A 12,345-nucleotide genomic window follows, 5' to 3' on the forward strand; every position below is an offset into this window, starting at 1 on the left:
AGCCCTCGTTTCAAAATGGAATAAATGCCTCAGCAGACAAAAGCACATGTTGTATATATAAACCTGATGACCTGAGTCTGATGCTCAGAACTGCAAAGAAAGAAAAAAACCAACTCCTAAGAGTTGTTCTGTGGTACCACGTGGCTACTGTGGCACATGTCCAACTATTCTGAACACATAAATCGCTCTCTCTCTCTCTCTCACACACACTAAAATATACACATTTAATTTTTAAAAGCTTGTTTTGAAACTTTTGGAACAAGGTCTTTGTACATAACCCTGGCTGTCCTGGAACTTGCTATGTAGGCCAGGATCATTCACAGTGATCCTCCTGCCTCTGCCATGAGTGCTGAGATTACAGGCATGTCTACCATGCTTGACACATAGATTTTTTTTCTTTATTTTTTTTTTGGGGGGGGCAGGTTTTGAGACAGGGTTTCTCTGTAGCTTTGGAGCCTGTCCTGTAACTTGCTCTGCAAACCAGGCTGGTCTTGAACTCATAGAGATCCACTTGCCTCTGCCTCCCGAGTGTTGAGATTAAAGGCAGGCACCACTGCCTGGGAAACTGTTTTCTTTTTTTTTCTTTTTTAATCAAATCTCAACTTCTCTGTCTGCTTGAAACCCATCATGGATTCCCCTGGGAGAAAGATATGAAGTTAGAACTTTCGCCATGGCCTGCCACCACCCGCTCTCAGCAGTCCCTCGGCCATTGGAAGCCTGTGTAGGACACAAACCCATCCACACTTTATTGGGATGGCTTGCATTAGACCTTACGGAATCTTCTCCTTGCCTCTCTCTGCAACCTCGGATTCTTTCTCTGGTATTCAGACCAACTATCTGCTCCTATCCCCAATTCTGCCAGCCTGTCTCTGGCCTCTGCCTATGCTGTTCCTCTGTCTATATTTTTCTGGATTGATTCCTTGTCCTGAGGTCCCAACTTAACAACACCCCCTCGAAGATTTTTCTGGGTCCCCTGGCATCAATCTCCGTCCCCATCATTCTTTCTCTTAAGACATTTGTTTTCTTTGTGATATTTCTTCAGCTTGGTAGCCAATGCTGAATTCTTGTATTGATATTCTTATGTCTGTCTTGCCATTGTTGGGGCAGGTACAAAGCCTTATTTAAAGTTGTACCTCAGGGTTGGGGTGTGGCTCAGTGCCAGAGACTTCATGTGTGAGGTCCTGGGTTCAGTCCCCATCGTGGCAGTAAATAATAAAGATGAAAACCAACTTGTGAGTCAGTTATTAAAGCTGCCCCCAAGGGCCTCATCCAAGGCTCACCCACCGCAAGTGCTTCATAAAAGCTCAAGAGGGTCACGTGCCTTCTGGCACTACAGCTGGGTAAAGGGAAACTCTGCCTCTCCACCTGTCAGCCCCAGGGGTGGGGAGAGACGGCCCCTCCTCTGCTTCACCTGCAGCTGGCATCTATGGGCTCCTCTAACAGTGTCCCTTTGGGGGTGGGCGGTGGCTGCCGTGGCGGCACCTGCACCTTGACATTGTGGTTTTCTCGGTTTGGGAAGGGAGGATGTTTGGTGAGGAAAACAGCTTTTCCACCCTCTTGTGTTTGAGCAGCTGCTCTGCTTTGAGGTTGAGCATCCCTAGCTCTCGGGTCTAGAGAGGGAGCCCTCTCACTTTTGTCCCCAGAGCCCAAGGGCTGCCAGGAGGCCAGCTGTCTGGTACAGGTCAGCCCTTGATGACCTTACAGGTCTTCCTGGGTCTTCCTGGCTCCCTCCTCCTGACCCCAGTCTCACCAGCCTGTCCTTACCTCCCAGCCACGCAGCTGGTCTCGGAGTGATGCCAGTGGCCCTTGCCCAGGCTGAAAGGGCTCCTACTCAGCTGGTCTTTTCCACCCAGGAGAGGGGGAGAGTGGTCCAGGGTGGGGCCAGATCCCACCTCTCAGCTGATGGATGACGGCACAAGCCTCCTGCCGTGTAGGTGGGTGACAGGGAGTGACTAATGTATGAGCTGTGTTGCTAAAAATTAACCCAGGGATCGTGTTTGGTGGAGGGGGTGGGGGTGTGTGGGAAAGGAGCAGGGACTGCAGCGTTGTGTGGTCGGTATTCCCTGTCCTCCCTCCCTCCTCTTCCTACCAGCCTTCTGCTGTACCCCAGGCAAGAAGGAGCCCCCAGAAATTCCAGGGAGGAAAGTGGGCTCCGCTGAAGGTGTCACACAAGGTGGGAAAAGGTGCAGCCCTTCAGATGAGTTTCTGTCCGAGGTCCCCACGGAGTTGGGCCCCTGTCCTGTCTCCCCAGCATAACTTCTCATGCTTGGATCTCCTAGTCCTGTCCCCCCTCCACCTTGAGCCAAAGAGGGGAGGCTTCCTGGAGGAGTGGCATAGAGGTCGGGGTAAAGAGCTGGTAAGGAATGGGTTGAATGTGTAAAACTGGTAAGACTTACTTGTGGGAGGAGGACGGGGTAGAGGAGGTAAACAAAAAGTGGCATTGACAGAGCAGGGTCTGAGATGCATCAGATCACAGGAGGAAGGAAGGAGTCCAGTTAGGAGGGATCCAAGTGCCATGCGAATGAGAACATTCCTATTAAGGTAGGAAAAAGGGGTAGGCTCTTAAAACGTGGTTCAGAGGGCACGGAAAAGGGCCTTGGATATGGAAAAGGGCATTGTTGGCCCGTGTGAAATCATTTGCTGAAGAAGTGACTTCATAATACCTTAGGTCCCCCAGAAAACCACACCAGGGGCCCCAAGAGCAGAGGCCGCATCTAGAAGGTACTTTCTGCTCACCAGATGATGGGGGATGGAGTTGGAGAAATGAGAGACCTAAGGGATTCCCCAAGGTCAAGACAGACGTCAGGTTTTGTCTGGCTGGAGGCTGCCTAGTCCTGCATCAACGAGTGGATGAAATGACCTTAACGAGGAAATGACGAGCTCAGAGAGGCCACAAAGTTCTTGAACAAGAAGACTGAGATGAGACACTTGCAAGCAGGACAGGGTGCTGCTCTCTGGTGGGGACCTGGGAATACTGCACCTCTAGGTCCTGCTCACACGTCCTCTGCTGGGGCCCCTCCACTGTCCGGTTCCACACTCCCAAGAATCATGAACCTTCCTTGTCCTCTAGCCTTTTGTCGGAATCACCCAGCTGTCCTCCTGTCTGGTCTCCCTTACAGCCTACAGACTATCCAGGGAGGAACCCCTACTCCATTCACCTCTGCTCCCTGCCAGCTCAGGGCCTGGCACCCAGTGGGAAATCCAACAGTAGAGTCTGATCCTGTGGAGGAACAGGCAGTAAACATACTTGGATCCCACCAACATGGTTGGAGTCTGAGCGTTTCCAAATTCACTGGTTAGGAGGAGCTCTTGCTTGCCCACCTGCCAGACACTGGAATTTCTACTAGAGAGACCACGCCTCCTGGAAGCTGGTCCTTCAAGAGAGAACATGCAAATTCATGCAAAAAGTAAAAGTGATGCAAATGTTGCCTTTGAGTCTCTTTCCCGACAGCTCCTGTAGAGTCTATAAACTCACTCACCGATTCCCTGTCCACTTGGCAAGCTTAGGGTGACAGCCCCCACCTACACAGCAAACAGTACTGTCTGGAATTCTCCAGATTCCTCTTTTATGGAAGGCCAGCTCGAACCCTACTTTCTCTGCTCAAACAAGCACCAGCTTGGCGGTTAAAGTGCGGCAGAGGACGTTGAACGGCAGGTTGAAAGGCACTTGTCGGCCCCTCCCCATCACCTTCCTTTATCATTCTGGTCTAGGTGCTCAGGGTTGGACCAGGGCATTTGTGTTTTCAAAGTACCCCAAAACAGCAGAGCAGGAGGCACCTGTCCTTCCAGCTACTTGAGAGGCTGCCACAGCAGGATCCCGGGAGCATGGAAGTTTGAAGTCGGCTTGGGCAACATAGAAAGATCCCCAATGATGGAGGTGGAGAGGAGAAGGAGAAAGAAAGAACAGGGCCACTTATAATACCAGCACTCCAGAGGCTGAGGCAGGAGGATCTCAACTTTGCAATCAGCCCGAGCTGCATATTGAGATACTGTCTCAGAAAGCAAGAAACAATCAAAACTAAAAGAAAACCAACCCCCCAAAACAAAACAACAAAACCCCACCAGATATTATGTAAGGATTGTGAAAAGGCATTGCACGTAGGTTACACTAGGTCTCTGAACCCATTCCCACCAACACCGTGAACCGCCAGTACTGACAGAACTAGTGGGGTGTATCTGCCTGGGGACTGGGAGACCAGGGGACCTACACCTCTCACTGGCACGGAACCCCTCTACGCTGCTGGCCGCCTCTCTCACAGATTGGAAGGCTAGGATACCTTTGGAGACACTGCCATCTCCACTCATGCTAGGTGGTCACAACCTGTACGCGGGACATGCAGGGGGCTGGGTGCAGCCAGTGCTTGGGGTGTGGTGAGGGGGTGGACACCGGGGAAGAAGCACACAGCATTGAGGGGAAGAAATCCGACTTGTGCTGGCGCCGGGGTTTTGTGCCCCAGCCCCGGCGGGAGAGACTGAAGGGCTGACATGCAAGTTCTGGACTTGAGTGGGATGGAATAAAGAGGCGACACCCCAGTAGAGTCAGCTGGGCTTCGCCCTCACCACCCTCGCCCACCCGAGCACTGAGAGGCTGACGGCTGAATTGCAGAGGCAGGCTCTCTCCTGGAGGCGGAGCCGCCACGAGCAGGCTGTGGGTGGACATGGGGACTCTGCCTTGTGTTTCACAGGGAGCTGGAAGGGAAGCAGGTGGCAGAGCCTAAGTGAGTAACCGCCGCCCTGCCCTAGCCGATCTCTATGCCTCAGGAAGTCCGGAAATACGATGCGGTCCTCTCCGCCCCTGATACACCCTTTTTGTCCTCGCACAAGCCAGGCCCTTCTTGCACACCCGGGTCCTTTTTACACACCCCGGCCCAGGCCCTCCTTGTCCAAGTCCACCCGACTCCACGCCTCCGGTTTGGCCTCCGGCCGCACAAGCATCGCATTCAACCTAGGGGATAACCTCCCTCCCACTTACAAGCCCGAGCCTAGAGGCCCCCATCACTGCTTGGCTCTGAGGGGCGGGTCGGGCGTGGGTTGTGGTTCCCTCTGCCTAGCAGAGCGGCAGAGCGGCGTCGCCCTCTGCTGGCTCACTCGGGCACTGCTCCCTCTCGTCATCGGGCCCCCGGGCTTGCAGGTTTCAGTCCCTTCTTTCCTTGGCTTTTACTATGTCTGGTTTGTTTTTGTTTTTGAGACCGGATCTCACCATACCACCACAATATATTTTCAGTCTGTTTTCTTTTAAAATTTTTATTTTATTTATTTATTTACCATGTCAATTCTCTCCTTCCGCCATATGGGTCCTGGGGATCAACTTCAGGTTGCCACGCTTGGTGGCAAGTACCCTTTCCCCCTGAGTCCATCCCACCAGCTCTTGCAGCCCGTTTTCTAAGCATATAAAGAAGGTAAGTGGGGCCATTTGTATTAAATGCCATTTTGTCCCGCTTTTGTTTTTCTCTGCAGAAGCAGGCAAACTTGTCCTGTCAAATCATTTTGTCTGAGTACCTCCTTCAGCACAACCGGGCAGGAGGGCACACTGCACAGTGTCATGTGTGCCATTCCAGGTCACTGTCCCAAGGAGGACTGGTCTCCAGACCACCTGACCCTGGAGCACACGTGGTGCTCCTCCTCACGCCATGAAGGAAAGAAAGGAGGGGGCAGCCCTTGCTGCTCTGACCTGGCTCTATCCCCAGCCCTGCCCCCTCAGCGTTTTTTTCCAGCACACCTGGTATTTTCCGCCAAAGCGTCTTCTGTCTCTTCCTCTGTCCCTATGGCCTTTGCCCAGATAGCGACATGTCGCCCAGACTCTGCTACTTTCTCTCGCCATTCCCCACGCTCTTTTCCCCCTACTGTGGCGGCTGCACTTTTTATTAAATAGCATTCTGGCAGACTGTCTCCTTATGTAACTCTGGCGGGTCTGGAAATCAGTATGTGATAGATGAACTTGGTTGGCCTTGAACTCACAGAGATCCTCGTGCCTCTGGAGTGCTAGGGTTATAGTAGGCACATGTCACTGTGCTCAGTGCTTTAGATGTTTGTATATGTGTGTGTTCATGTATGTACATGCCTGTGGGTGCACCTGCACACACACACACACGTGTGTGTGTAGACCAGAGGTCAATGCTGGGTCTCTTTCTCAATTATTTTCCCCATGCCCCATGCCCAGGCTTTCTGAGAGCTTCATTTGATCTCTCTGGTTCCTAAGAAATGATCTGGCACCCAATAGACCAACAGATCCAGTTTTTCGCATCTAAAAGGCAACAATGCCACTTATGGCCAATAGAGGGCACTACGACACAGCTCCTGAATAACCTCTAGACCCTAGGAAGAGAAATTACAAAGCCCCTAGACTTCTCTCTCTTCACTCTGAGTGTTCCCAGCGCTGGAACCAGCAAGTCCTCTCCTCCCTCCTCCAGCTAATCTGTCCTGGTGGCAGCCTGGAGCTGGCATGCCCTGCCCGTATCATCCAGCAGCAAGCTCTGTTGCCTGAGGTCAGAGTACCCTGTCCAAGGCTTGGACACACCCCTTAGCAGCTGATGCCCCAGAGGATCACACCCTGTCCCTGGCTTTGCAGCGTGACAGCAGTGACCGGAGTGCTGCTAGCTCCAGGCTTGCTGTGGGGTCGGAACAGGAATATTTTGTAAGTATGGACATTAGCAAAATGGAAGATACTCTTTCACTGTTGCAAGGCCAAATGAAGGTGGGTTTGTGGAAGGGATTAAGGCGGTGCAAGAGAAAGAAGTTAAAAATAACAAATGCCTTTCACCAAGCGTTTATTAGGAGCCAAGGCTGAGGAAAGTGATCCGCAAATATTGTCTAATTATAGCCAACACTTACACAGTGCTGACCTCGGGCCAGGAGCTCTTTAAGTACCTCATGCATACAAACTGCTCAGATCCTCATGACTCAGGGAGAAAAGCGCTATCCCTGATCTGCTTCTACACAGGAAAGGAAGGCTTGCAGACCGCTCAGGCAAACATGGCTGGGGGAAAGCCAGAGTAATTTGCTAGAATGTGCTCTTAAGTCACAACCTCATCTCAAAGAATATATCCTTCTACTGCAAATAGTAAAGCCCAGGGCCGAAGAGATGGCTTGATGGTTAAGAGCACTGACTTCTTCCAGAGGACCCGGGTTCAGTTCCCAGCACCCACATGACAGCTCACAACTGTCTGTAACTCTAAGATCGGACACCCTCACACAGACATACATACAAGCAGAATACCAACGCATGTTTTTAAAAACATGCAAATAGTAAAGTCCACCAGAAGCATATTGTGAACAAGTGTATCTGACCAAACTACCCACCTGCCACACCGTACCCCCGAGCTCTACCTCCCATCCCCATAGGAGGAGGAAAGCATTGGGAACTGGCACATGGTTCGTCCAGAGGACTAAGGTCAGATTCAATCAAGGCAGAACCTAGAGGGTGAGAGCTTCAGTTCATGGAGGAGAGGATGGCCATCTAAGCAGGCTGGTTGGCTGTGTAGCTGTCCTCAGGGGTTCCTCTAGATCCTAAGCTCCTCCTATACCTTTGAGGTGCCTCCCTGACTGGAGGAAATGAGAATAGTCCCAACCCTACCACAGCAACCCCCAACTCACCTTCTTTTTTTTTTTTTTTTTTTTTTTTTTTTTTTTTTGGTTTTTCAAGACAGGGTTTCTCTATGGCTTTGGAGCCTGTCCTGGAACTAGCTCTGTAGACCAGGCTGGTCTCGAACTCACAGAGATCCGCCTGCCTCTGCCTCCCGAGTGCTGGGATTAAAGGCGTGCGCCACCATCGCCCAGCTCCCAACTCACCTTCTAACTTCTGGCTTGTTATATAATCCGCTCTCTGTCCACTCTTGGAGATAGTCATGGCTCAGCAGAAAGGGCTGGGGGCATGATGAATCATGGGGACTGCCAGGTGCTTCTTAAGTGAACTGAGGGCCTTCCTGGGAGGTGGCCCTGCCTATCCTACAGGAAACAGTCCTAAAGTGGCTCTGTGTTTGGAGCTGAGGGCCTGGTGGATCACCTGGCTTACAGCCTGCACGGTGGCAGTGAAGAGCCACTCGGTCCTCCTGGAAGACCCACAGCTGGGTCTTCTCCACAGCAAGCACTTGGATGCCATCAGCACATCTGGGCACATCGCTCTTCTGGGTTCTTTGCCAAGGCCTCTCGGGTGAAGAGGAAGGGGATCTGGCCATATAGTAGGGACAAAGGTCTCAGGCTCTGGAATTCCGTCACTATAACCACTGAGTGACTGCTGTGTGACCCCCATCCCCATAGAGAAGAAAGCACCCACACACTCTGATGCCCACTAGAGAGGCCAGAGCCAAAAACGCCCTCTAGGGATCAGGTGCTAATGTTTGTTCCTTAGAAATCCATGGCCAGACTTTTAAAGACCACACAGTCTTATCATGTTTAAGGTGAGTGGGGTTTCGTTCCCAATATCAAAAAGCCATGACTATGATCACCCATTTCTGTATCTTTGGTGGTGTATGCCTACTATCCCAGTTACTCATGAAATTAAGGCGGGGGATTGGAAATCTAAGGCTTTCCTGGCTGCGTTCTATGCCAGCCTCCTGAACTTGTGTAGACTCGGTTTCGAAGTGGAAAATAAAGAGCCTGGGGATATAGCTTAAGGACAGAGCACTTGTCTAGAATGAGAACAGACCTGAATTTAACCCCAGAACCACAGAAAACAAACAAACAAGGCTGGGCATGTGGCTCAGCTGGTAGAGCGCAGGACTCTCCCATCTCCTGGGAATGCACCCTTCCTCTCCCAGACCCTGTCCCTGCTCAGGTACCACCTTGGGAGTTTATGGGTCCTGGATTTGCAGAGTGCTGACACTTGGCCCCACGGGTAATCCAGGCTCCCTAAGGGGAACACCACACTGTCTGCACAGGGAAAGACTCCCTCTCCTTTGGCACTCTCCTGAGGGACCCGTCATCAGTAACCAGAGCTGGCTCCAGAGCAGTAGGAACAACATCTCTTGGCAGCCTGGGACAGCACAAAAGATCCAGCAGGGCAGTCCTCCCACAGCCTCCAGAGCGGCCCCTGCTGGCCAGAGCCATGAATCATCTGTACTCCAGTATACCTAGTCTGAGCTAAATACTTTCCCCCTCCCCTCTCTCTTTTTCCTGTTTCCTTAAAAAAATTGAGTGTGTGCGTGTGCGTGTACACGTGTGTGTGTGTGCGCACACACATGGAACCTTACATACCAAATGTGCTACCCTCTCAACCCTCTTTTCTTTCAATTTTTAACTTGTGCGTGTGGGGTGTTTTGTCTGAGGTGGTGGCTAGTTTTTATGTCAACTTGACACAGGCAAGAGTCATTTGGGAAGAAGGAACCTCAATTTAGAAACTACTCCCACCAGACTGGTCCATAAGCAAGCCTGTGGCACATTTTCTTAACTAGTTATTAATGGGGGAGGGCAGTGTTTTGAGGGAGATGCCCTGGGCTGACAGTTACGGGTGCTATAAAGAAGCAGGCTGAACAAGCCATGGGAAGCAAGTCAAAAAGGAGCACCCTCCACAGCTTCTGCCTCCGGGGTCCTCCCAAGCCACTTTTGATCCCAGTGTTTTGTCACAGCAATGGAAACCCCAGCTAGGACAGCCTGAATGTGTGTGCCCTTTGGGGTCAAATGTACACACAGTTGTGAGCTGCCATGCAGGTGCTGGGAATTGAACCTGGGTCCTCCGGAAGAGCAGCTAGTCCTCTTAATGACGGAGCCACCTCTCCAGCTGGCCAGAGGTCTTGCTTTTATAACTTGGTGATGCCTATAGAGCAAAGATTACAATTTTCTCTTTTTGGCCCCAGCTCTGTAGTAAGACATGAAAGCCAGAAGTAACCGATTCAGCTTCCTCTCTGGGAGGCAAGTGTGCCTTTGATGAGGCCCCAGGGGCTGGCGTGTGAACCCTGCCTTGTTACTTCTCAGCATGTGACAGTTCTTGGGGCCACGGTTTCTTAAATACCAAAGCAGTGCTTACCTTACAGGGCCAGTGGAGGAAGAGAGAAAGCAAGGAAAGCTGTCGTCAAGCACCGGGCACAAGGGCCTTCACAGGAGACCTTCCCTATAGGTCTCTCGCCACTGTCCTCTCTGGGCATTCGCCTCATACAGCTTATTTGTTTTGTTTTGTTTTTTGGTTTTTGAGACAGGGTTTCTCTGTAGCTTTGGAGCCCGTCCTGGAACTAGCTCTTGTAGCCCAGGCTGGCCTTGAACTCACAGAGACTCATTCAGCTCTTTTAAGAAACTAGGCTCTGAGCCGGCGGTGGTGGCGCACGCCTTTAATCCCAGCACTCGGGAGGCAGAGGCAGGCGGATCTCTGTGAGTTCGAGACTAGCCTGGTCTACAAGAGCTAGTTCCAGGACAGGCTCCAAAACCACAGAGAAACCCTGTCTCGAAAAACCAAAAAAAAAAAAGAAAAAAGAAAAAAAAGAAACTAGGCTCTGTTCCACCTCTGACTTTCCCATGTACTGCTTCCTCTGGTTGAAATCAGACAAAGTCCCCTCTGTTTAAAAACTACTTCAGGCTGGACATGGCGGCCTTTAATCCCAGCACTTGGGAGGCAGAAACAGGCAGTTCTCTGTGAGTTCGAGGCCAGCGAAGACGACACAGAGAGATCCTGTAGAAACAAACAAACAACTGCTTGGTAGAGGAACATTTTTGTATCCTTCTCTAAATAACAACTTTCAGCTAAATCTCTCCTTGACCTCTCATATTTTATTTTCTTTTTATTGTTACCATAGTTAATTTTAATATGCCAACCTGGCCAGAGGCTAAGACATGGCCAGACAGCTAGTGAAACATGATTTCTGGGTGTGAAAAAAAATGATTCTGGGAGGGAGCAGCATTTGAATGGCTAGACAAGGTCAAAATTGCCTTCAGTGGGCTGGTGAGATGGCTCAGGCAGTGAAAACACCACACAAGCCTGGAACCTGAGTTCAATCCCTGGAATCGGTGTAAAAGATAAATGAGGTTGCACACACCTGTAATCCCAGTCCCCCTGCAGCAAGACATGAGGCAAAATCAAGAGCAGCCTCCAGAAGCCTTCTGGCCAGTCAGTCTGGAGTGTGCTGCATAGTGGCAGTCGCAGGAGAACTCCTGTCTCTACAGGGGCATGGAGAGAAAACTGACCCTCACACCTGTGCTGTGACACGCACACGCAGCTCTCCTGACATCACACGTGTGCTGTGACGCACACGCAGCTCTCCTGACCCTCACACGCGTGCTGTGACGCACACACGCAGCTCTCCTGACCCTCACACCTGTGCTGTGACACGCACACGCAGCTCTCCTGACCCTCACACCTGTGCTGTGACGCACACGCAGCTCTCCTGACCCTCACACCTGTGCTGTGACACAAACATGCAGCTCTCCTGACCCTCACACCTGTGCTGTGACACACACGCAGCTCTTCTGACCCTCACACCTGTGCTGTGACGCACACGCAGCTCTCCTGACCCTCACACCTGTGCTGTGACACGCACACGCAGCTCTCCTGACCCTCACACCTGTGCTGTGACGCACACGCAGCTCTCCTGACCCTCACACGTGTGCTGTGACGCACACGCAGCTCTCCTGACCCTCACACCTGTGCTGTGACGCACACGCAGCTCTCCTGACCCTCACACCTGTGCTGTGACACGCACACGCAGCTCTCCTGACCCTCACACCTGTGCTGTGACGCACACGCAGCTCTCCTGACCCTCACACCTGTGCTGTGACGCACACGCAGCTCTCCTGACCCTCACACCTGTGCTGTGACGCACATGCAGCTCTCCTGACCCTCACACCTGTGCTGTGACGCACACGCAGCTCTCCTGACCCTCACACCTGTGCTGTGACACAAACACGCAGCTCTCCTGACCCTCACACCTGTGCTGTGACACACACACGCAGCTCTCTTGACCCTCACACGTGTGCTGTGACGCACACGCAGCTCTCCTGACCCTCACACCTGTGCTGTGACGCACACGCAGCTCTCCTGACCCTCACACCTGTGCTGTGACGCACACGCAGCTCTCCTGACCCTCACACCTGTGCTGTGACGCACATGCAGCTCTCCTGACCCTCACACCTGTGCTGTGACGCACACGCAGCTCTCCTGACCCTCACACGCGTGCTGTGACGCACACGCAGCTCTTCTGACCCTCACACCTGTGCTGTGACACGCACACGCAGCTCTCCTGACCCTCACACCTGTGCTGTGACACGCACACGCAGCTCTCCTGACCCTCACACCTGTGCTGTGACGCACACGCAGCTCTCCTGACCCTCACACCTGTGCTGTGACACAAACACGCAGCTCTCCTGACCCTAACACCTGTGCTGTGACACACACACGCAGCTCTCTTGACCCTCACACGCGTG

This window comes from Microtus pennsylvanicus, chromosome 2, assembly GCF_037038515.1.
Source record: "Microtus pennsylvanicus isolate mMicPen1 chromosome 2, mMicPen1.hap1, whole genome shotgun sequence".
NCBI classification, from domain to species: Eukaryota; Metazoa; Chordata; class Mammalia; order Rodentia; family Cricetidae; genus Microtus; species Microtus pennsylvanicus.